This window comes from Bombina bombina, chromosome 2 (assembly GCF_027579735.1).
Source record: "Bombina bombina isolate aBomBom1 chromosome 2, aBomBom1.pri, whole genome shotgun sequence".
Classification (NCBI taxonomy): domain Eukaryota; kingdom Metazoa; phylum Chordata; class Amphibia; order Anura; family Bombinatoridae; genus Bombina; species Bombina bombina.
In genome coordinates, this window is record NC_069500.1 from 799,369,402 (window position 1) to 799,394,653 (window position 25,252).

At 41.0% G+C, this 25,252-nt stretch overlaps 1 protein-coding gene across 1 annotated transcript in view; it reads right to left on the reverse strand.

Annotated features, from left to right (window-relative positions):
• Positions 1-25,252, reverse strand: part of LOC128649622 (tetraspanin-3) — a 154,522-nt gene that overhangs the window by 77,906 nt on the left and 51,364 nt on the right. The gene's annotated exons all lie outside the window — the stretch shown is intronic.

Consider the following 25,252-nt stretch of genomic DNA (forward strand, 5'->3'; position numbering starts at 1 on the left):
TGTTGGCTTGTGTTAATCAAACTCTTGGTATTCGGGAGAGCCATACACAGTATATCCCTATCTCCTACCCTTCTGCCAGTGTTCGGAATCGGCATACGAAGAGGGAGGTGTGTTAGCATCCAGCGTTCCTGATTGGCCACACGGAACTTGGTCCGGCTCGAGGATTGGTTGTTGCCGTTGTGAGTCTTCCGGGCGACGCTGAGGTCCCGGCCCGCTTGGTTAGGCACGTTCAAGTGCCGCCCTGCTTGTGAGTACCCTTTTTCCTCATACTTACATGTCAGGGTTCTTTACGTTATCACCCTATTGGCGCCTTCCTGTTTCCCCACTACAGATTTCCTAACCGTCGACATACGCTACAGAAGAGCGGCCTCACATCGGATTGTTTGTACTGATTTTCGCTTCCGTCACCGTGGGCGCACCTCCATCAAGAACTTTTTTTGTTTTTGATTTCTTGTTCCCAAAAAGTCCTTAGTAGCCTGTAGGTAAAATTTAAGAGCGCACACAACATCTAAGTTATGCAAAAGACGTTCTTTATGAGAAGGATTAGGACAAAGAGAAGGAACAACAATTTCCTGGTTAATGTTTCAATCTGAAACCACTTTAGGGAGAAATCCTAACTTAGTACGAAGAACCACCTTATCCGCATAAAAAATAAGGTAAGGCGAATCACACTGCAGAGCCGAGAGCTCAGAAACTCTTCGAGCCGAGGAAATGGTTTCTTCTTATTGCCAACAACTTAATATCTATAGAATGCATTGGCTCATATGGAGCCTGCTGCAAAACTTTAAGCACAAGGTTCAAGCTCCAAGGAGGAGTAACAGGTTTAAACACAGGCCTGATTCTGAACAGGGCCTGAAAAAAAGATTGAACATCTGGCACATCCGCCAGACGCTTGTGAAAAAGAATGGACAGTGCAGAAATCTGACCCTTCAGAGAACTGACTGACCAGCCCTTCTCCAAACCTTCCGGGAGAAAAAAAAAAGACAAAAAATTCTAGGAATCTTGACCCTACTCCAAGAGAAGACCTTTGATTCACACCAATAAAAAGGTATTTGCAGCATACCTTATGGTAAATCTTACGAGTAACTGGTGTGCGAGCCTGAAGAATAGTATCAATGACTGACTCTGAATGCTTAGTTTTGGCTAAGCGTGGATTTTCTATCACCATGCAGTCAGCTTCAGAGAAACCAGATTTGGATGAAGGAAAGGACCCTGACTTAGAAGTTTTTTTTCCTCAGGAGGTAACCTCCACGGTGAAAGAAGACATCCTCACCAGGTCTACAAACCAGATCCTGCGATGCCATGCAGGAGCTTTCAGAATTACAGACACTCTCTCCTGTTAGATAAGAGCAATTACTCATGGAGGAGAGCAAAACGGAGGAAACAGGAATGCTAGCCTGAAATCCCAAGGAACCACCAGAGCATCTATCAGGGCGGCCTGAGGATCTCTTGACCTTGAACCGTACCTTGGAAGCTTGGCGTTCTGACGAGACGCCATCAGATCCAACTCTAGCACGCCCCACTTGAGGGTTAACCTGAGAAACACCTCCGGATGGAGAGCCCACTCCCCGGGATGAAAGGTCTGTCTGCTCAGAAAATCCACCTCCCAGTTGTCCACTCCTGGAATGTGGATGGCAAATAGAAGACAACTGTGAGCCTCCGCCCACTGAATAATCCGAGCCACCTCCTTCATGGCCAAGGAACTACCTGGTGGTTGATGTAAGCCACTGAGGTGAGGTTGTCCGACTGAAATCTGATACACCAGGCCAAAGATAACTGAGGCCAAGCCATTAAGGCATTGAAGATTGCTCTCAACTCCAAGATGTTTATGGGGAGAGAAGACTCCTCCCGAGTCCACAAGCCCTGAGCCTTTAACGAGTCCCAGACTGCTCCCCAGCCTAGCATCCATGGTCACAATCACCCAGGAGGGTCTCCGGAATCATGTGCACTGAGACAGATGATCCTGAGAATTCCACCACAAGAGAGAGAGTGTCTCTTGTCAACTGGTCCAGATCTATCCTCTGAGACAGATCTGAATGGTCTCTGTTCCATTGTCTAAGCATGCCTAATTGTAGAGCTCTCAAATGGAATCGAGCAAAGGGAATGATGTCCATGGAAGCAACCATCAGACCAATTGCCTCCATACATTGAGCTACTGATGGCCGAACAGTAGACTGGAGTGAGAGGTTTGGATTTTCTGACCTCAGTCAGAAAAATCTTCATAGTAGTGAATCTATGATGGTACCTAATAAACATACCCTTGTAGATGGTACAAAGGAACTCTTCTCCAGATTCACTTTCCATCCGTGGGAACGTAGAAAAGACAACAAGATCTCTGTATGAGATTTTGCTAGTTGAAAAAGGAAAAAACATAATTTATGTAAGAACTTACCTGATAAATTCATTTCTTTCATATTAGCAAGAGTCCATGAGCTAGTGACGTATGGGATATACATTCCTACCAGGAGGGGCAAAGTTTCCCAAACCTCAAAATGCCTATAAATACACCCCTCACCACACCCACAATTCAGTTTAACGAATAGCCAAGAAGTGGGGTGATAAAAAAGTGCGAAAGCATATAAAATAAGGAATTGGAATAATTGTGCTTTATACAAAAATCATAACCACCACAAAAAAGGGCGGGCCTCATGGACTCTTGCTAATATGAAAGAAATGAATTTATCAGGTAAGTTCTTACATAAATTATGTTTTCTTTCATGTAATTAGCAAGAGTCCATGAGCTAGTGACGTATGGGATAATGACTACCCAAGATGTGGATCTTTCCACACAAGAGTCACTAGAGAGGGAGGGATAAAATAAAGACAGCCAATTCCTGCTGAAAATAATCCACACCCAAAAATAAAGTTTAACGAAAAACATAAGCAGAAGATTCAAACTGAAACCGCTGCCTGAAGTACTTTTCTACCAAAAACTGCTTCAGAAGAAGAAAATACATCAAAATGGTAGAATTTAGTAAAAGTATGCAAAGAGGACCAAGTTGCTGCTTTGCAAATTTGGTCAACCGAAGCTTCATTCCTAAACGCCCAGGAAGTAGAAACTGACCTAGTAGAATGAGCTGTAATTCTTTGAGGCGGAGTTTTACCCGACTCAACATAGGCAAGATGAATTAAAGATTTCAACCAAGATGCCAAAGAAATGGCAGAAGCTTTCTGGCCTTTTCTAGAACCGGAAAAGATAACAAATAAACTAGAAGTCTTACGGAAAGATTTCGTAGCTTCAACATAATATTTCAAAGCTCTAACAACATCCAAAGAATGCAACGATTTCTCCTTAGAATTCTTAGAATTAGGACATAATGAAGGAACCACAATTTCTCTACTAATGTTGTTGGAATTCACAACTTTAGGTAAAAATTCAAAAGAAGTTCGCAACACCGCCTTATCCTGATGAAAAATCAGAAAAGGAGACTCACAAGAAAGAGCAGATAATTCAGAAACTCTTCTGGCAGAAGAGATGGCCAAAAGGAACAAAACTTTCCAAGAAAGTAATTTAATGTCCAATGAATGCATAGGTTCAAACGGAGGAGCTTGAAGAGCTCCCAAAACCAAATTCAAACTCCAAGGAGGAGAAATTGACTTAATAACAGGTTTTATACAAACCAAAGCTTGTACAAAACAATGAATATCAGGAAGAATAGCAATCTTTCTGTGAAAAAGAACAGAAAGAGCAGAGATTTGTCCTTTCAAAGAACTTGCGGACAAACCCTTATCTAAACCATCCTGAAGAAACTGTAAAATTCTCGGTATTCTAAAAGAATGCCAAGAAAAATGATGAGAAAGACACCAAGAAATATAAGTCTTCCAGACTCTATAATATATCTCTCGAGATACAGATTTACGAGCCTGTAACATAGAATTAATCACAGAGTCAGAGAAACCTCTTTGACCAAGAATCAAGCGTTCAATCTCCATACCTTTAAATTTAAGGATTTCAGATCCTGATGGAAAAAAGGACCTTGTGACAGAAGGTCTGGTCTTAACGGAAGAGTCCACGGTTGGCAAGAGGCCATCCGGACAAGATCCGCATACCAAAACCTGTGAGGCCATGCCGGAGCTACCAGCAGAACAAACTAGCATTCCTTCAGAATCTTGGAGATTACTCTTGGAAGAAGAACTAGAGGCGGAAAGATATAGGCAGGATGATACTTCCAAGGAAGTGATAATGCATCCACTGCCTCCGCCTGAGGATCCCGGGATCTGGACAGATACCTGGGAAGTTTCTTGTTTAGATGGGACGCCATCAGATCTATTTCTGGAAGTTCCCACATTTGAACAATCTGAAGAAATACCTCTGGGTGAAGAGACCATTCGCCCGGATGCAACGTTTGGCGACTGAGATAATCCGCTTCCCAATTGTCTATACCTGGGATATGAACCGCAGAGATTAGACAGGAGCTGGATTCCGCCCAAACCAAAATTCGAGATACTTCTTTCATAGCCAGAGGACTGTGAGTCCCTCCTTGATGATTGATGTATGCCACAGTTGTGACATTGTCTGTTTGAAAACAAATGAACGATTCTCTCTTCAGAAGAGGCCAAAACTGAAGAGCTCTGAAAATTGCACGGAGTTCCAAAATATTGATCGGTAATCTCACCTCCTGAGATTCCCAAACTCCTTGTGCCGTCAGAGATCCCCACACAGCTCCCCAACCTGTGAGACTTGCATCTGTTGAAATTACAGTCCAGGTCGGAAGCACAAAAGAAGCCCCCTGAATTAAACGATGGTGATCTGTCCACCACGTTAGAGAGTGTCGTACAATCGGTTTTAAAGATATTAATTGAGATATCTTCGTGTAATCCTTGCACCATTGCTTCAGCATACAGAGCTGAAGAGGTCGCATGTGAAAACGAGCAAAGGGGATCGCGTCCGATGCAGAAGTCATAAGACCTAGAATTTCCATGCATAAGGCTACCGAAGGGAATGATTGTGACTGAAGGTTTCGACAAGCTGCAATCAATTTTAGACGTCTCTTGTCTGTTAAAGACAGAGTCATGGACACTGAATCCATCTGGAAACCCAGAAAGGTTACCCTTGTCTGAGGAATCAATGAACTTTTTGGTAAATTGATCCTCCAACCATGATCTTGAAGAAACAACACAAGTCGATTCGTATGAGATTCTGCTAAATGTAAAGACTGAGCAAGTACCAAGATATCGTCCAAATAAGGAAATACCACAATACCCTGTTCTCTGATTAGACAGAAGGGCACCGAGAACCTTTGTAAAAATTCTTGGAGCTGTAGCTAGGCCAAACGGCAGAGCCACAAACTGGTAATGCTTGTCCAGAAAAGAGAATCTCAGGAACTGATAATGATCTGGATGAATCGGAATATGCATCCTGTAAATCTATTGTGGACATATAATTCCCTTGCTGAACAAAAGGCAAGATAGTCCTTACAGTTACCATCTTGAACGTTGGTATTCTTACATAACGATTCAATATTTTTAGATCCAGAACTGGTCTGAAGGAATTCTCCTTCTTTGGTACAATGAAGAGATTTGAATAAAACCCCATCCCCTGTTCCGGAACTGGAACTGGCATAATTACTCCAGTCAACTCTAGATCTGAAACACATTTCAGAAATGCTTGAGCTTTTACTGGATTTACTGGGACACGGGAAAGAAAAAAAATCTCTTTGCAGGAGGTCTTATCTTGAAACCAATTCTGTACCCTTCTGAAACAATGCTCTGAATCCAAAGATTGTGAACAGAATTGATCCAAATTTCCTTGAAAAAACGTAACCTGCCCCCTACCAGCTGAGCTGGAATGAGGGCCGCACCTTCATGTGGACTTAGAAGCAGGCTTTGCCTTTCTAGCTGGCTTGGATTTATTCCAGACTGGAGATGGTTTCCAAACTGAAACTGCTCCTGAGGATGAAGGATCAGGCTTTTGTTCTTTGTTGAAACGAAAGGAACTAAAACGATTATTAGCCCTGCTTTTACCTTTAGATTTTTTATCCTTTGGTAAAAAAGTTCCTTTCCCACCAGTAACAGTTGAAATAATGGAATCCAACTGAGAACCAAATAATTTGTTACCCTGGAAAGAAATGGAAAGTAAAGTAGATTTAGAAGCCATATCAGCATTCCAAGTTTTAAGCCATAAAGCTCTTCTAGCTAAAATAGCTAGAGACATAAACCTGACATCAACTCTGATAATATCAAAAATGGCATCACAGATAAAATTATTAGCATGCTGTAGAAGAATAATAATATCATGAGAATCATGATGTGTTACTTGTTGCGCTAAAGTTTCCAACCAGAAAGTTGAAGCTGCAGCAACATCAGCCAATGATATAGCAGGTCTAAGAAGATTACCTGAACACAGATAAGCTTTTCTTAGAAAGGATTCAATTTTCCTATCTAAAGGATCCTTAAACGAAGTACCATCTGACGTAGGAATAGTAGTACGTTTAGCAAGGGTAGAAATAGCCCCATCAACTTTAGGGATTTTGTCCCAAAATTCTAATCTGTCAGACGGCACAGGATATAATCGCTTAAAACGTTTAGAAGGAGTAAATGAATTACCCAATTTATCCCATTCTTTGGAAATTACTGCAGAAATAGCATTAGGAACAGGAAAAACTTCTGGAATAACCACAGGAGCTTTAAATACCTTATCCAAACGTTTAGAATTAGTATCAAGAGGACCAGAATCCTCTATTTCTAAAGCAATTAGTACTTCTTTAAGTAAAGAACGAATAAATTCCATTGTAAATAAATATGAAGATTTATCAGCATCAACCTCTGAGACAGAATCCTCTGAACCAGAAGAGTCATCAGAATCAGAATGATGATGTTCATTTAAAAATTCATCTGTAGGGAGAGAAGTTTTAAAAGATTTTTTACGTTTACTAGAAGGTGAAATAACAGACATAGCCTTCTTTATGGATTCTGAAACAAAATCTCTTATATTATCAGGAACATTCTGCACCTTAGATGTTGAAGGAACTGCAACAGGCAATGGTACTTTACTAAAGGAAATATTATCTGCTTTAACAAGTTTGTCATGACAATCAATACAAACAACAGCTGGAGGAATAGCTACCAAAAGTTTACAGCAGATACACTTAGCTTTGGTAGATCCAGCACTAGACAGCGATTTTCCTGTAGTATCTTCTGGCTCAGATGCAACGTGAGACATCTTGCAATATGTAAGAGAAAAAACAACATATATATAAAGCAAAATTGATCAAATTCCTTAAATGACAGTTTCAGGAATGGGAAAAAATGCCAAAGAACAAGCTTCTAGCAACCAGAAGCAATAAAAAATGAGACTTAAATAATGTGGAGACAAAAGCGACGCCCATATTTTTCGCGCCAATAAGACGCCCACATTATTTGGCGCCTAAATGCTTTTTGGCGCCAAAATGACGCCACATCCGGAACGCCGACATTTTTGGCGCAAAATAACGTCAAAAAATGACGCAACTTCCGGCGACGCGTATGACGCCGGAAACGGAAACGAATTTTTTGCGCCAAAAAAATCCGCGCCAAGAATGACGCAATAAAATGAAGCATTTTCAGCCCCCGCGAGCCTAACAGCCCACAGGGAAGAGTCAAATTTTTGAAGGTAAGAAAAAATGATTAAATCAAATGCATTATCCCAAATATGAAACTGACTGTCTGAAAATAAGGAAAGTTGAACATTCTGAGTCAAGGCAAATAAATGTTTGAATACATATATTTAGAACTTTATAAATAAAGTGCCCAACCATAGCTTGGAGTGTCACAGAAAATAAGATTTACTTACCCCAGGACACTCATCTACATGTTTGTAGAAAGCCAAACCAGTACTGAAACGAGAATCAGCAGAGGTAATGGTATATATAAGAGTATATCGTCGATCTGAAAAGGGAGGTAAGAGATGAATCTCTACGACCGATAACAGAGAACCTATGAAATAGACCCCGTAGAAGGAGATCACTGCATTCAAATAGGCAATACTCTCCTCACATCCCTCTGACATTCACTGCACGCTGAGAGGAAAACCGGGCTCCAACTTGCTGCGGAGCGCATATCAACGTAGAATCTAGCACAAACTTACTTCACCACCTCCATCGGAGGCAAAGTTTGTAAAACTGAATTGTGGGTGTGGTGAGGGGTGTATTTATAGGCATTTTGAGGTTTGGGAAACTTTGCCCCTCCTGGTAGGAATGTATATCCCATACGTCACTAGCTCATGGACTCTTGCTAATTACATGAAAGAAAGGAGGACGCCTGAACCAGGATGTCATCCAGGTAAGGAGCCACCGCAATTTCCTGAGACCTAACTACTGCCAAGAGCGCCCCCAGAACCTTTGACGATTCTGGGAGCCGTGGCAAGGCCAAAAGGAGCAAGTGCTCTTCTAGAAAAGCGGATCTCAGTAGCCGGTAAGGATTCCTGTGAATGGGAACATGAGGATACGGGTCCATCAGCTCTATGGTGGTCATGAACTGACCCTCTTGGACCAAAGGAAGAATGGACCGAATGGTCTCCATCTTGAAGGACAGTACCCTGAGAAACTTGAGACAATTTGGGTCTAAAATGGGTCGAAAAGTTCACTCTTTTTGGGAACCACAGATTTGAATAGAATCCTAGACCCTGTTCCATTACTGGAACAATCACTACCAAGGAAGAAAAATCCTGAATGGATCTTAAAATTGCCTCTCTTTACCTGATCTGCAGATAATATTGAGAGGAGAAATCTGCCCCTGGGAGGACAAGTCTTGAATTCTATTTTGTAACCCTGAGATACTATGTCCACAGCCCAAGGGTCCGAGACATTGCGTATCCAAGTTTTATGAAACAAGGAAAGTCAGTCCCCCACTTGATCCACTACCGGTCCGGGGGTCGGCCCCTTCATGCTGACTTAGTCTCAGATGAAGGTTTTTTTTTTTTTTAATGCTTCCCCTTATTCCAAGTGTGATTGGGTCACCAAGAGGACTTGGACTGCTCTGGCTATGAGGAGGAAGAGGAAGACTTTTGACCCTTGAAGTTACGAAAGGAACGAAAATTTTAATTTTTACATCCCTTAGGTCTATTCTTCTTGTCCTGTGGCAGAAAAGACCCCTTTTCTACCTGTAATTTAAGAAATTATCTCCACTAGACCAGGGCCAAAAAGGGTTTTGCCCTGGAAAGGTAGCAACAAGAGCTTCGACTTTGAGGTAACTTCAGCTGACCAAGACTTTAGCCACAGAGCCGTGCGGGCTAGAACAGTGAAACCAGACATCTTGGCTCCCAGTCTTATGATTTGCATGTTGGCATCAGAGATAAAGGAATTAGCCAGCTTGAGAGCCTTGATCCTATCTTGGATCTCCTCTAATGAAGTCTCTTCTAAAATTAGCTCAGACAAAGCGTCACGCCAATAAGATGCTGCGTTTGTTACCGTAGCAATAAAAAACAGCAGGCTTGCCATTGTAATCCCTGACGAACATAAATTTTCTTTAAATAAACTTCCAGAATTGTATCCATAGGATCCTTAAAGGAACAGCTATTCTCTATAGGAATCATGGTTCTCTTGGCCAGAGTGGAAATAGCTCCTTCCACCTTAGGCACAGCACACCATGAGTCCCTAATGGAGTCAGCAACAGGAATCATCTTAAAAACAGGAGAAGGGGAAAAGGGAACCCCTGGCTTATCCCATTCCTGAGAAATTATCTTCGACACAATGTCTGGGACAGGAAATACTTCCGGCAGATGGAACATCATAGTATTTATTAAGCTTACTAGATTTTTTTTTAAGGTTGACAGCGACCGAAGAGTGATCAAAAGTAGCTAGTACCTCCTTTAGAAGTAAACAAAGGTGATAAAGCTTAAATCTGAAGCTTACTTCTTCAGAATCAGTCAAAGGATTTATACTGTCCAAATCCGAGATCTCACTCTCAGAAGCTACCGAGGTATCCTCCTCATCAGACTTATGGGGCAGGTCAACCTTCGCAGCAGAAGATGGGACAGACACCTTACTATCAGAAAAAATGTTTTAATTATCTCTTGCGCTTCCCCATCATGGGAAAAGCAGATACCGCAGAAGATATCTGTGCAGCAAAATCTATTGGCAAATACACTCCTCTAGGAGGCTGAGAGGAACTGCAGGGCACTGTATGTGAAGCCATTGAGGCCTGGGACGTTTGAGGAGAAAGCTGTGGCATATCCTGATCATCATCATCCTGGTAGACAGGCTCAGAAGGCAGTAATTTATCTTTAAACTTAAGTGTCCTGGCTAAACAGAAGGAAAAAAAAAAAAATTGCATAGGCAAAACAATTTGGGCCTCCAAACACAGTAAACATTTATTAAGGAAAACAGACTCCTGTTCGCAGTCCATAGCTTTGGATTAATCCCCAAAAGAAACAGAATAAAAGGCAACTTGAAAATGACCACTGTCACTTTAAAAAACGAAAAAGGCTAACAGAAAAATCAAAGTATGCGCCTCTACACCTCAGCCAGCCTGAGGTGCCCTACCTGAACCTTCACCAATGTTCGATAACTCCCCTGCAGATTGGTCAGAGAGCTCACATCGAAATGACGCCACTTCGCATCTCAAACTGAAGGGCGGGGAGTCACATGACCGTCAGGAAAAGAAACTGCGCAGCAGAGTAAAAAGCACACATTTCTTAAAGTCCCTCAGAAACCGCCAGAGAGAAAAAGATGTTCTTAAATTCTATTTTGCGCATTTTCAAAAATAAAATACTTAGACTGACATTTAATAAATATAAAAAAATTGAGTCCCAGAGATATCATCCCAAACACAGTAAGGGAAGCTATTAACCCCTTAGTCTCCACACATACACAAGTACCTGCACACTGCCCCCCCAAAAAATCCTACAGCAAGGAATATGTATGTCTCAAAATAACAATGCAGAAATAATTTTCCCAAGTGCAAGTCTCCCAGACCTAGAAGACAAAGCACTTACCTGGAAATCTAGCTGTCAGGCAGGGAGACAGCTCACAAGGCATGAAAGGACATATAAGCCTTACAGAGACCTGTAGAAAAAGAAACCAAATCTGGCTTTTTATAACTAGGGTAGCAAACATGTTAGAAAACAAAGCAAGGACAACCTCACCACTTTCCAACTGCTTAAAAGCCACCACTACTCTTACTCAAGAGATTGATGTGGACACAGCTAAACTCCAACCCTTGCTTGTAGGGAAAAGTACCCATTAAAGCAGTGTTTCCAAACCGCGGTCCTCAAGTACCCCCAACAGGCCTGGTTTTCATTATAGCTGAACCAGTGCACAGGTGAAGTAATCGGCTGATCAGTAACCAACCTGCTCTCATCCATCAGATGATTTCACCTGTGTTCTAGTTCATCTATAATAAAAACCAGGACTGTTGGGGGTACTTGAGAATCACAATTGGGAAACACTGCATTAAAGGAATAAAAATCTTCAGACACCAACTTCACATCCATATTGACAGAGGCAAAGAGAAAGACTGGGGGTTATGGGTAAGAGAAGTGACACTTAGCTTTGCTGGGGTGCACTTTGCCTCCTCCTGCTGGTCATGAGTGAATATCCCACTAGTTATTGGAATGACGTTGTGGACCCTTCATGTCTTGGGGGGGGGGGGGTGCGCTACTCCTACACTTGGAGGTCAAAAAGCAGATTCTGTAACCTATAAAATCAATCAAATAGCTAGTTCAGGCATTTTGCAGCATTTTTAAACTGCAAAATGCCTAAACAGATTTAGTTTTTTTTTTTTTCTTATAGGGTGTGTGGGATAAGCACAATTTTTACACAAAAGCTAGTTTTGTTTTCCAGCTAATAGTTTTTAAAACTCTCGCTTTGTTGCTTTTAAATTTTATTATTTTTATATGTTTATTACTTTCCCCTCCCTGCATCAACTTTAATTTCCAATTAAAGGGCCACTAAACCCAAAATCTTTCTTTCATGATTCAGAATAGAGAATAGAAATTTAAACATTACAATTCACTTCTATTATTTATTTTGCTAACTTTTTTAGATATCCTTAGTTGAAGAAAAATAAATGCACATGGTAAGCCAATCACACGAGGCTTCTATGTGCAGCAACCAATCAGCAGCTCCTGAGCATATCTAGATATGCTTTTCAGCAAAGAATATCAAGAGAATAAAACAAATGAGATAATATAAGTAAATTTGAAAGATCTTTAAAATTGCATTCTCTTTCTAAATCATGAAAGAAAAAGTGTGGGTGTCATGTCTCTTTAACAAGCAGGTTTGAGGTTCTCCACTTCTTCAGTGCTTTAAAGGGATATGAAACCCAACATTTTTCTTTCATGATTCATATAGACCATGCGATTTTAAACAACCTTTTAATTTACTTTATCAATTTTTCTTTGTTCTCTTTGTAGCTTTTGTCAAAAAGCAGAGATATGTGCTTAGGAGCGTACCCATTTCTGGAGACCTATAAAGCAGAAGTTTTGCAATCCAATTGCAAGAGCACTAGAGGGCAGCATTATTGACCACTATATAGTGCTCCAGATGCCTACCTAGGTATCTCTTCAACCCAGAATAACATGGTAACAAATCAAATTTGAAAAAAAAAAAAAAAAAGTAAATTGGAAACTTTAAAATTGTATACTCTGTATATTTGAGTTTCATTTCCCTTTAACTCTTTGTGCATGTGCAGCAATCTTTTCAGATACAGCAATTGCCAAAAATCTTCTAGTTATTGTTTTTATGTTGTCTAGATATAAAATGTATTATATTGTTAAAGCCTGGGTGAACTGGATTATAATAGGAATCTTTATGTTACCTCACATTTGGAGTAAATTATTAAAAGGGCAAAAATAAAATGTGTTTGTTATTGCACTGTTGCTTGCATTTAAATAGCACCATATAGGTTTAAACTCTGCAAATCGGGTTAAACACATTGTTAAAGTTAGCTCCAGTGCACTACTGGGAGCTAGCTGAACACATCTAGTGAGCCAATGACAAGTGGCATGTGTGTAGCCACCAATCAGCAGTTAGCTCCCAGTTGCTGCTCCTGAGCCTACCTCGGCATGCTTCTTAAAAGGGACATTGTACATTAGATTTTTCTTTGCATAAATGTTTTGTAGATTATCAATTTATATAGCCCGTCTAGTAGTGTTTTTATAACAATGTATAGTTTGTTTTTTGTTTTAAACATTGTGCTGATTTTCAGACTCCTAACCAAGCCCCACCGTATCAGATGTATACTGATGTCTACAGAGTCCTGCTGGCTCCTGTTATATGTTTGCATATGCAGGGAAGGGGGGGTAGCATCTGATTTTGGTTTTCCCAGCCCCTTTCACTGGGTTTCCCAGCCTAACCCCATCAACAATGCTAAACTGGGAGCTTCTAAGTAAGTTTTTAAAAAGTTTTATACTGTATTTTTAGATCAGTATCTGTGCATATTCATCTTTATTGTGGTGTCTTTTACATGCAGTTATATGAAAATTGGTGTATACTGTCCAAGAGGATACCAAGAGGACAAAGTACATTTGATAACAGAAGTAAAATTTAAACAATTGCATGATCCGCAGCTTCTAAAGAATTGTTAAAATCCTTTTCCTTTCAGTGAATACTAAAAGTCCCTTACTGGCCTTCATTCTTTAATTTTCAAAAATTTTATCTTAAACCTATGGTTTGGTCTTCTCTTACTTTTAAGAACATTTTGGTCACTATAGCAGAATACAAATCTCCAGCCAGCATGAGGAGGCAAAAAGCACCACAGCAAAGCTGTTCAGTATCACTTCCCTTCCCAAAACAACCAGTCATTCGACAGAAGGAAAAGGAGAGAAAGGAAATAACACATGGTGGAAAGGTGTCCGAGATTTATATATAAAAAAAAAAAAAAAAACCTGTCTGAAAACAAGGGAGGGCCGTGGACTCACCAATAAATAAATAAATTGATCAGGTAAGCATAAATTTTGTTTTTTTTCTTATGGCACAGTGAGTCCACGGAATCATCAATTACTGTAGGGAATCAATACCCAAGCTAGAGGACACAGATAAGGGAGTGACAATACAGGTAACCTAAACAGAAGGCACCACCGCTTGAAGAACATTTCCCCTAAAAGAAGCCTCAGCCGAGGCGAAAGTTTTAAATTTACAGAATTTAGGGAAGAAAAAAAAAAAAAAAAAAAAAAGGTGCAAAGAAGACCAAGTCGCAGCCTTAAAAATCTGTTCTATAGAGGTCTCATTTTGAAGGCCCAAGAAGAAGAAAGTGCCCTAGTGGAATAAGCTGTGATTCTCAGGAGGCTGCTGTCCAGTCTCATATGTCAAACTAATAACACTTCTCAACCAGAGAGAAAGAGAAGTGGCAGTAGCTTTCTGACCCTTACGTTTGCCAGAGAAGCAAACAATGACAAAAGTCCTTCGTAGCCTGCAGATAGAACTTAAGAGCCGCATGTCTAAGTTGCGCGACAAACTTTCTTTATGAGAAGAAGGATTAGGAGAGAAGGAACAACAATTTCCCGATTAATAATTCTGAACAAAACAACCTTAGGAAGAAACACAAACGTGGTACGGAGAACTGCCTTATCTGCATGAAATATGAGATAAGGAGAATCACACTGCAAAACAGAGTTCAGAAACCCTCCGAGCAGAAGAAATAGCAGTAAGAAACAAATCCTTCCAAGAACTTAATATCTATGGAATGCATAGGCTCAAACGGAGCCTGTTGTAAAACTTTAAAAAGCAAGGTTAAGGCTCCAAGGAGGCGCAACCTATTTAAACACAGGTCTGATTCTGACCAGGGCCTGACAAAAAGGATTGAACATCCAGCACGTCTGCCGGATGCCTATGCAGCAGAATGGATAGAGCAGAAATCTGACCCTTGAGGGTACTGACAGATAACCCCTTCAAGGACTTTCTGGCAGGAGGACAGCTCGCCCGGTATGAGAGGAAGCCACTCCTCAGAGACCTGCAGAAAAAAAAGAAAGGACAGAGTAAACCTACTGAGGCTTTCTATACCAGGGCAGCAACATGTTAGAAACTTGTAAGGTGGGCCTTGCTGCGTTTTCCTAACTGCTTTAAAGCCACCACTGCCCTACCGAAGAGATTAACGTGGAGTACGGCTATACCCAAACTTAAAAAGGAAAGATCAGAGCAAACCTACTCTGGCTTTCAAAATAATAAAATCTTGATTGAAGTGAAATAATCCATCTTTTTCAGACACCAAAAACTTCACCTCCTCCTTGCACCAAAAGTTGTGGGAAGGGAAGTGATACTTAACAGATTTGTTGTGGTGCTCTTTGTCTCCTCCTGCTGGCCAGGAGTGATATTCCCAAAAGTAATTGATGATTCCGTGGACTCACCGTGTCATAAGAAAGAAACGGCTAGATTAAGAGTTTCGCGTTTTTACAAACCCGGCGTAAAAAAGACAAAAAGTGAGCATAGAGCAAAATTTTGCTCCAAATCTCACTTCAATACCAGAGCTGGTCATACGTGCTCGTGCACGATTTCCCCATAGCAATCAACGAGGAGAGCCGGCTGAAAAAAAATCTAACACCTGCAATAAAACAGCGTAAAAAACTTAGTAAAGCAGCCCCATTGATTCCTATGGGGAAATAAAATTTACGTTTACACCTAACACCCTAACATGAATCCCAAGTTTAAACACCCCTAATCTTACACTTATTAACCACTAATCTGCCGCCCCGACACCTACATTATACTTATTAACCCCTAATCTGCCGCCCCAACATCGCCGCCACTATAATATATTAACCCCTAAACCGCCGCACTCCCGCCTCGCAAACATTAGTTAAATATTATTAACCCCTAATCTGCCGTCCCCAACATCGCTGCCACCTACCTACATTTATTAACCCCTAAACCAATAGTTACATTGTATCTATCTTAGGGTTTATTTTTATTTTACAGGCAAGTTTGTATTTATTTTAACTAGGTAGAATAGTTATCACAGTTATTAACTATTTAATAACTACCTAGCTAAAATAAATACAAAAGTACCTGTAAAATAAAACCTAACCCAAGTTACAATAACACCTAACACTACAATTAAATAAATTCACTAAATTAAATACAATTAAATAAATTAGCTAAAGTACAAAAAAACACAAACACTAAATTACAGAAAATAAACAAATTACAAGATATTTAAACCAATTACACCTAATCGCGGAGCATCCTCTTCATCCGGAAACTTCTTACTGAATGAATGTTCCTTTAAGTGACGTCATGCAAGATGGTGTCCCTTAAATTCCTATTGGCTGATAGAAATCAATCAGCCAATCGGAATTAAGGTAGAAATAAAGCCTATTGGCTGATGCAATCAGCCAATAGGATTGAAGTTCAATCCTATTGACTGATCCAATCAGCCAATAAAATGCGAGCTCAATCCTATTGCATCTGCCAATAGGATATTTTCTACCTTAATTCCGATTGGCTGATTGAATGCTATCAGCCAATCGGAATCTAAGGGACACCATCTTGCATGACGTCACTTAAAAAGGTACCTTCATTCGTCATTAGTCCGTCGGATGAAGAGGATGCTCCACGTCGGATGTCTTGAAGATGGAGCCGATCCACGTCGGATGGATGAAGACTTCTGCCCGTCTGGAGGACCACTTCGCCCGGCTTGGATGAAGACTTCTCCCGGCTTCGTTGAGGACTTCGGCCTGGTTGGATGAAGACTAACACTTCCTTGAGGATGGATGTTGGATCTTCAGAACAGTAAGTCGATCTTCAGGGGGTTAGTGTTAGTTTTTTAAGGGTTTATTGGGTGGGTTTTATTTTTTAGCTTAGGGTTTGGGCTGCAAAAGAGCTAACTGCCCTTTTAAGGGCAATGCCCATCCAAATGCCCTTTTCAGGGCAATGGGGAGCTTAGGTTTTTTTTTAGATAGTATTTTATTTGGGGGTTTGGTTGTGGGTTTTACTGTTTGGGGGGTTGTTTGTATTTTTTTTTTTTTACAGGTAAAAGAGCCGATTACTTTGGGGCAATGCCCTGCAAAAGGCCCTTTTAAGGGCTATTGGTAGTTTAGGTTAGGGTTTTATTTTATTTTGGGGGGCTTTTTTTATTTTGATAGGGCTATTAGATTAGGTTTAATTAGTTTAAATATCTTGTAATTTGTTTATTATTTTCTGTAATTTAGTGTTGGTTTGTTTTTGTACTTTATTACTAAATTACTAAATTAAATTAGCAAATTATAGTGTAGTGTTAGGTGTTATTGTAACTTAGGTTATGTTTTATTTTACAGGTACTTTTGTATTAATCTTAGCTAGGTAGTTATTAAATAGTTAATAACTATGTAATAACTATTCTACCTAGTTAAAATAAATACAAACTTGCCTATAAAATAAAAATAAACCCTAAGCTAAATACAATGTAACTATTAGTTATATTGATTACTGCAACTCTGTCCTCTCTGGTCTCCCCACCTGCCGCCTAGCTCCTTTACAATGCATAATGAATGCTTCTGCCAGACTCATCTTCCTTACAAGTCGCTCTTCATCTGCTGCACCTCTCTGCCAATCCCTTCACTGGCTTCCTCTTGCCTCTAGGATCAAACACAGATTATCACTCTCACATACAAAGCCCTCAACTGCACTGCTCCCCCCTACATCTCAGACCTTGTCTCCAGATACTCTCCCTCCCATCCCCTTCGCTCTGCTCATGACTTCCTACTCTTCTCCTCTCTTGCCACCTCATCACACTCCCGTTTACAGGACTTCTCCAGACTGGCTCCCATCTTGTGGAACTCTGCCTCGCTCCACAAGACTCTCTTCTAGTTTTAAAAGCTTCAAGTGCTCCCTAAAGACTCTACTGTTCAGGGATGCATACATCCTACGCTAACCTTTCCTAATACCAGTTCCTCTCCTCCATTGCTATCCCCTGAACCCCCTTAGCATGTAAGCCTAAAAGTCCAGTTGTTAGTAGATCACCTTCTTAAGAGCCGACTACAACAGTGCAACTCTTGGCAGGGCCCTCTACCCATTTAATCCCTAAAATTGTTTTGTTGTACTCCCCCTTTGCTTATAGCGCTGGGGAATCTGTTGGCGCTCTACAAATAACCGATAATAATTATATTGTAGCTATCTTAGGGTTTATTTTATAGGTAAGTATTTAGTTCTAAATACAAATTACTATAATTAACTACATTATTCCTATTTAAATTTATTTAAATTATATTTAAGTTAGGGGGTGTTAGGGTTAGACTTAGGTTTAGTGGTCAATACATTTAGTATAGTGGCGGCGACTTTGGAGGGCAGCAGATTTGGGGTTAATATTTAACTAGTGTTTGCGAGGCGGGAGTGCGGTGGTTTAGGGGTTAATATGTTTATTATGTTGGGGCGGCAGATTAGGGGTTAATAAAAACAATATAGGTGTCGGTGATGTTGGGGGCAGCAGATTAGGGGTTCATAAGTATAATGTAGGTGGCGGCGGTGTCCGGAGCGGCAGATTAGGGGTTAAAAAAATGTATTTTAGTGTTCGCAATGCGGGAGGGCCTCGGTTTAGGGGTTAATAGGCAGTTATGAGTTTTATGTTACGGCGTTGTACCATAAAACTCATAACTACTGACTTTAGAATGCGTTAGGATTCTTGACGGGGTAGGGTGTACCGCTCACTTTTTGGCCTCCCAGGACAGACTCTTAATACCGGTGCTTATGGAAGTCCCATAGAAAAAAAAAAAGACTAATTTTACATAAGTCGTTTTACGGTAAGGCCAAAAAAAGTGTGCAGTGACCCTAAACCTTCAAGGCTCTTAATACCAGCAGTAGTGAAAAAGCAGCGTTTGGACCTGTAAACGCTGCTTTTTTTACCCCAACGCAAAACCCGTAATCTAGCCGAAAGTAGATTTTAGTACTGTTGCTTTATTAAAAAAAGACACAGGCTAATATTTTTGTCTCCCTTTGTATGTCTCCCATGTTTAATGGTTATATCCTAATTTATCTTCATGTACTAGATTATTATTGTTATTTTATTTATTTTTAAGATATCCCAGCATCACCTTCTTGAGGAAATGTTACAAAACAGCAAGTTAGCATTTTCTGTAGCGTGACTAACAGTAATGAAACTTAGTGAACATCTTGTGACACCAAGTGGAAGTCAGCAAAAAATATGCAAAATCTGGGTTTCAGCTAAAATATTATATTTGCATAAAAAGGAAATACCAAAAATACAACAGTATAAATGGGTTGGTATAAAAAAAATCCAAACCTCACACAGCAGATAATATAAATGCAATAAATAAGGAAAGTAGAATATAATTACAGTTTAAATGGACATTTTAATACTCCACATCTGGTTTGACAAGTCATTGGAAAGAGATAGCATTACAATGTACTTAAAATGGTTCTATTAGGTTAATTCTTGCATTTTGAATATCTGGATTTGCACAGTGAAACCACCACCAATAATTTAAATTTCACTACCCAAGTATTGGCATTTATGTACAAAAAACATAATTTATGCTTACCTGATAAATTTATTTCTCTTGTGGTGTATCCAGTCCACGGATCATCCATTACTTGTGGGATATTCTCCTTCCCAACAGGAAGCTGCAAGAGGATCACCCACAGCAGAGCTGTCTATATAGCTTCTCCCCTTCCTGCCACCTCCAGTCATTCGACCGAAGACAAGCAAGAGAAAGGAAAAACTATAGGGAGCAGTGGTGACTGAAGTTTAAAAAATAAAATATACCTGCCTTAAAATGACAGGGCGGGCCGTGGACTGGATACACCACAAGAGAAATAAATTTATCAGGTAAGCATAAATTAGGTTGTCTCTTGTAAGGTGTATCCAGTCCACGGATCATCCATTACTTGTAGGATACCAATACCAAAGCTAAAGTACACGGATGAAGGGAGGGACAAGGCAGGTAACACTGCCTGTAAAACCTTTCTCCCAAAAATAGCCTCCGAAGAAGCAAAACTATCAAATTTATAAAACTTTGAAAAAGTATGAAGCGAAGACCAAGTCGCCGCCTTGCAAATCTGTTCAACAGAAGCCTCATTTTTAAAAGCCCATGTGGAAGCCACAGCTCTAGTAGAATGAGCTGTAATCCTTTCAGGAGGCTGCTGGCCAGCAGTCTCATAAGCTAAGCGTATTATACTCCTTAGCCTAAAAGAAAGAGAAGTTGCCGAAGCCTTTTGGCCTTTCCTCTGTCCAGAGTAGACAACAAAGCAGATGTTTGACGAAAATCTTTAGTAGCCTGTAAATAAAACTTTAAAGCACGAACCACGTCAAGATTGTGTAATAGACGTTCCTTCTTTGAAGAAGGATTAGGACACAAGGATGGAACAACAATCTCCTGATTGATAATCTTATTAGATACCACCTTAGGTAAAAACCCAGGTTTGGTACGCAAGACTACCTTATCTGCATGGAAGATCAGATAAGGGGAATCACACTGTAAGGCAGATAACTCGGAAACTCTACGAGCCGAGGAAATAGCTACCAAAAACAGAACTTTCCAAGATAAAAGCTTGATATCTATGGAATGAAGAGGTTCAAACGGAACCCCTTGGAGAACTTTAAGAACCAAATTTAACTCCATGGCGGAGCAACTGGTTTAAACACAGGCTTAATACTAACTAAATCCTGACAAAATGCCTGAACGTCTGGAGCATCCGCCAGACGCTTGTGCAAAAGGACAGAGCAGAAATCTGTCCCTTTAAGGAACTAGCTGACAATCCTTTCTCCAATCCTTCTTGGAGAAAAGATAATATCCTGGGAATCCTGACCTTACTCCATGAGTAACCCTTGGATTCACACCAATAAAGATATTTACGCCATATCTTATGATAGATTTTCCTGGTAACAGGCTTTCATGCCTGAATAAAGGTATCAATAACTGACTCTGAGAAGCCACTCTTTGATAAAATCAAGCATTCAATCTCCAGGCAGTCAGTCTCAGAGAAATTAGATTTGGATGGTTGAAAGGACCCTGAAGTAGAAGGTCCTGTCTCAGAGGCAGAGTCCATGGTGGAAGAGATGACATGTCCACCAGATCTGCATACCAAGTCCTGCGTGGCCACGCAGGTGCTATCAAAATCGCTGATGCTCTCTCCTGCTCGATTTTGGCAATCAGACGAGGGAGCAGAGGAAACGGTGGAAACACATAAACCAGGTTGTAGGACCAAGGCGCTGCTAGAGCATCTATCAGCGTTGCCTTGGGATCCCTGGACCTGGATCCGCAACAAGGAAGTTTGGCGTTCTGGCGAGACGCCATGAGATCCAGTTCTGGTTCGCCCCAACATTGAACCAATTGTGCAAACACCTCCGGATGGAGTTCCCACTCCCCCGGATGAAAAGTCTGTCGACTTAGAAAATCCACCTCCCAGTTCTCTACACCTGGGATATGGATAGCTGATAGGTGGCAAGAGTGAATCTCTGCCCAACGAATTATCTTTGAAAGTTCTAGCATCGCTAGGGAACTCCTTGTTCCCCATTGATGGTTGATGTAAGCCACAGTCGTGATGTTGTCCGACTGAAATCTCATGAACCTCATTTTCGCTAGCTGAGGCCAAGACTAAAGAGCATTGAATATCGCTCTTAGTTCCAGAATGTTTATTGGAAGGAGGTTCTCCTCCTGAGTCCACAATCCCTGAGCCTTCAGGTAGTTCCAGACTGCCCCCCCAGCCTAGAAGGCTGGCATCTGTCGTTACTATTATCCAATCTGGCCTGTGAAAGGTCATACCTTTGGACAGATGGACCCAAGATAGCCACCAGAGAAGAGAATCCCTGGTCTCTTGATCCAGATTTAGTAGAGGGGACAAATCTGTGTAATCCCCATTCCACTGACTGAGCATGCAGAGTTGCAGCGGTCTGAGATGTAGACGGGCAAACGGCACTATGTCCATTGCCGCTACCATTAAGCCGATTACTTCCATACACTGAGCCACCGAAGGGCGAGAAGTAGAATAAAGAACACGGCAAGAATTTAGAAGTTTTGATAACCTGGTCTCTGTCAGGTAAATCCTCATTTCTACAGAATCTATCAGAGTGCCCAGAAAGGAAACTCTTGTGAGAGGTGATAGAGAACTCTTCTCTTCGTTCACTTTCCACCCGTGCGACCTCAGAAATGCCAGAACTATGTCCGTATGAGACTTGGCAATTTGGAAATTTAACGCCTGTATCAGAATGTCGTATAAATAAGGGGCCACTGCTATGCCCCGCGGCCTTAGGACCACCAGAAGTGACCCCAGAACCTTCGTAAAGATTCTTGGAGCTGTAGCTAACCCAAAGGGAAGAGCTACAAACTGGTAATGCCTGTCCAAGAAGGCAAACTTGAGAAACCGATGATCTTTGTGTATTGGAATGTGAAGATAAGCATCCTTTAAATCCACTGTAGTCATGTATTGACCCTCCTGGATCATAGGTAGGATGGTACGAATAGTCTCCATCTTGAATGATGGGACCCTGAGAAATTTGTTTAGGATCTTGAGATCCAAGATTGGTCTGAAGGTTCCCTCTTTTTTGGGAACCACAAACAGATTTGAATAGAACCCTTGTCCCTGTTCCTCCTTTGGAACTGGATGGATCACTCCCATAACTAGGAGGTCTTGAACACAATGTAAGAATGCGTCTCTCTTTATCTGGTTTGCAGATAATTGTGAAAGGTGAAATCTCCCTTTTGGAGGGGAAGCTTTGAAGTCCAGAAGATATCCCTGGGATACAATTTCCAACGCCCAGGGATCCTGGACATCTCTTGCCCAAGCCTGGGCGAAGAGAGAAAGTCTGCCCCCTACTAGATCCGTTATCAGATCGGGGGCCAATCCTTCATGCTGTTTTAGAGGCGGCAGCAGGCTTTTTGGCCTGCTTACCTTTGTTCCAAGCCTGGTTAGGTCTCCAGACCGACTTGGACTGGGCAAAAGTTCCCTCTTGTTTTGTATTAGAGGAAGTTGATGCCGCACTCATTTTAAAGTTTCGAAAGGCACGAAAATTAGTCTGTTTGGTCCTTGATTTATTAGACCTGTCCTGAGGGAGGGCATGTCCTTTCCCTCCCGTGATATCAGAAATGGTCTCCTTCAAACCAGGCCCGAATAGGGTCTGCCCCTTGAAAGGAATATTAAGAAGCTTAGACTTTGAAGTAACGTCAGCTGACCATGATTTAAGCCATAGTGCCCTACGCGCCTGAATAGCAAAACCAGAATTCTTAGCCGTTAGTTTGGTCAAATGAACAATGACATCAGAAACAAATGAATTGGCTAGCTTAAGTGCTCTAAGCCTGTCAAGTATATCGTCCAATGGGGTCTCTTCCTGTAAAGCCTCTTCCAGAGACTCAAACCAGAAAGCCGCCGCAGCAGTGACTGGGGCGATGCATGCAAGAGGTTGTAGAATAAAACCTTGTTGAATAAACATTTTCTTAAGGTAACCCTCTAACTTTTTATCCATTGGATCTAAGAAAGCACAACTGTCTTCGACGGGGATAGTAGTACGCTTAACTGCTCCCTCCACCTTAGGGACCGTTTGCCATAAGTGCCGTGTGGCGGCATCTATAGGAAACAATTTCTTAAAAATAGGAGGGGGAGAGAACGGTACACCTGGTCTATCCTATTCCTTAGTAATAATTTCTGAAAACCTTTTAGGTATTGGAAAAACATCAGTGAAAACAGGCACTGCATAGTATTTATCCAATCTGCATAATTTCTCTGGCACTGCAATGGTGTCACAGTCATTCAGAGTAGCTAAATCAGAATCAGGTTGAATCATCTTCCCTGAGTCAGAAACATCACCCACAGAAAGAAGCTCTCCTTCCTCAGCTTCTGCATATTGTGAGGGGGTATCAGACATAGCTACTAAAGCGTCAGAGTGCTCTGTATTCCTTCTAACCCCAGAGCTGTCTCGCTTTCCTCATAACCCAGGTAGTCTGGATAATACCGCTGACAGTGTATTATCCATGACTGCCGCCATGTCTTGTAAAGTAAACGCCATGGGCGCGCTAGATGTACGTGGCGCCTCTTGAGCATGAGTCCCTTGAGCGGGAGTCAAAGGCTCTGACACGTGGGGCGAGTTAGTCAGCATAACTTACCCCTTGTCAGATTCCTCTGGTGATAAATCTTTTAAAGACAGAATATGGTCTTTATAACTTAAAGTGAAATCAGTACATTTGGTACACATTCTAAGAGGGGGTTCCACCATGGCTTCTAAACATAATGAACAAGGAGTTTCCTCTATGTCAGACATGTTTAAACAGACTAGCAATGAGACCAGCAAGCTTGGAAAACACTTTACAGAAAGTTAACAAGCAAAAAATAAAAACGGTACTGTGCCTTTAAGAAAAATAAAAAAGGTCAGAATTTGAAAAACAGTGAAAAAAAGCAGTAAATCAAACAATTTTTACAGTGTGTATAATAGGCTAACAGAGCATTGCACCCACTTGCAAATGGATGATTAACCCCTTAGTTTAAAAAACGGATCAAAAAAAACGAAATAGACGTTTTTGTTTTTTTTAACAGTCACAACCAACTGCAACAGCTCTGCTGTGGCCCTACCTTGCCATACAAATGACTTTGGAAAGCCCCAAAACCCTTCTGAGAGGCCCTAAGCATTCAGGGAGCTCCTTCAGGAAAACTGGATGTCTCAGTCTGCAAAAGTTAATGCGCATCTAGGCGTGAAAATAGGCCCCTCCCACTTCCTGTCTACACAGTGAGAGGCCTAACAAAACTATCCTAGGCAAATTTTAGCCAGCCATGTGGAAAAAAACTGGGCCCCAATAAAGTTTATCACCAGAAAGCATATAAAAAACGTTTAAGCACTCCCAGCAAACGTTTTATATTTCAGTAGTTTGAAAAAATAATAAGAGTGTTACCTCTAATACTGATACTAGTCGTTATTAAATCACTGTAATCAGGCTTACCTTAAATAAATCTGGTACAAACAGCATTTTCTAGCATAAACATTTCTCTAGAAAAAGTCTTTAACTGCACATACCTCATAGCAGGATACCCTGCACGCCATTCCCCAAGCTGAAGTTACCTCTCTTCAGTTATGTGTGAGAACAGCAATGGATCTTAGTTACAACCTGCTAAGATCATTAGAGACCACAGGCAGACTCTTCTTCTATTTGGGTGATCCTCTTGCAGCTTCCTGTTGGGAAGGAGAATATCCGACAAGTAATGGATGATCCGTGGACTGGATACACCTTACAAGAGAAAGAGAGAAATAAAAATACATGACTGGGGTTTCCTGTAAGGCTCAGTCTATTTGAATGAACATATTCTTGGGTGGTGGTGTTTGCTGGTGTATGAAAAATTACACAAAACTGAAATGACAAATAATGAAGCGACATAAAGACAGTACCGTGTAAGTTTTTTCAAAATGAATTTATACAATTTTA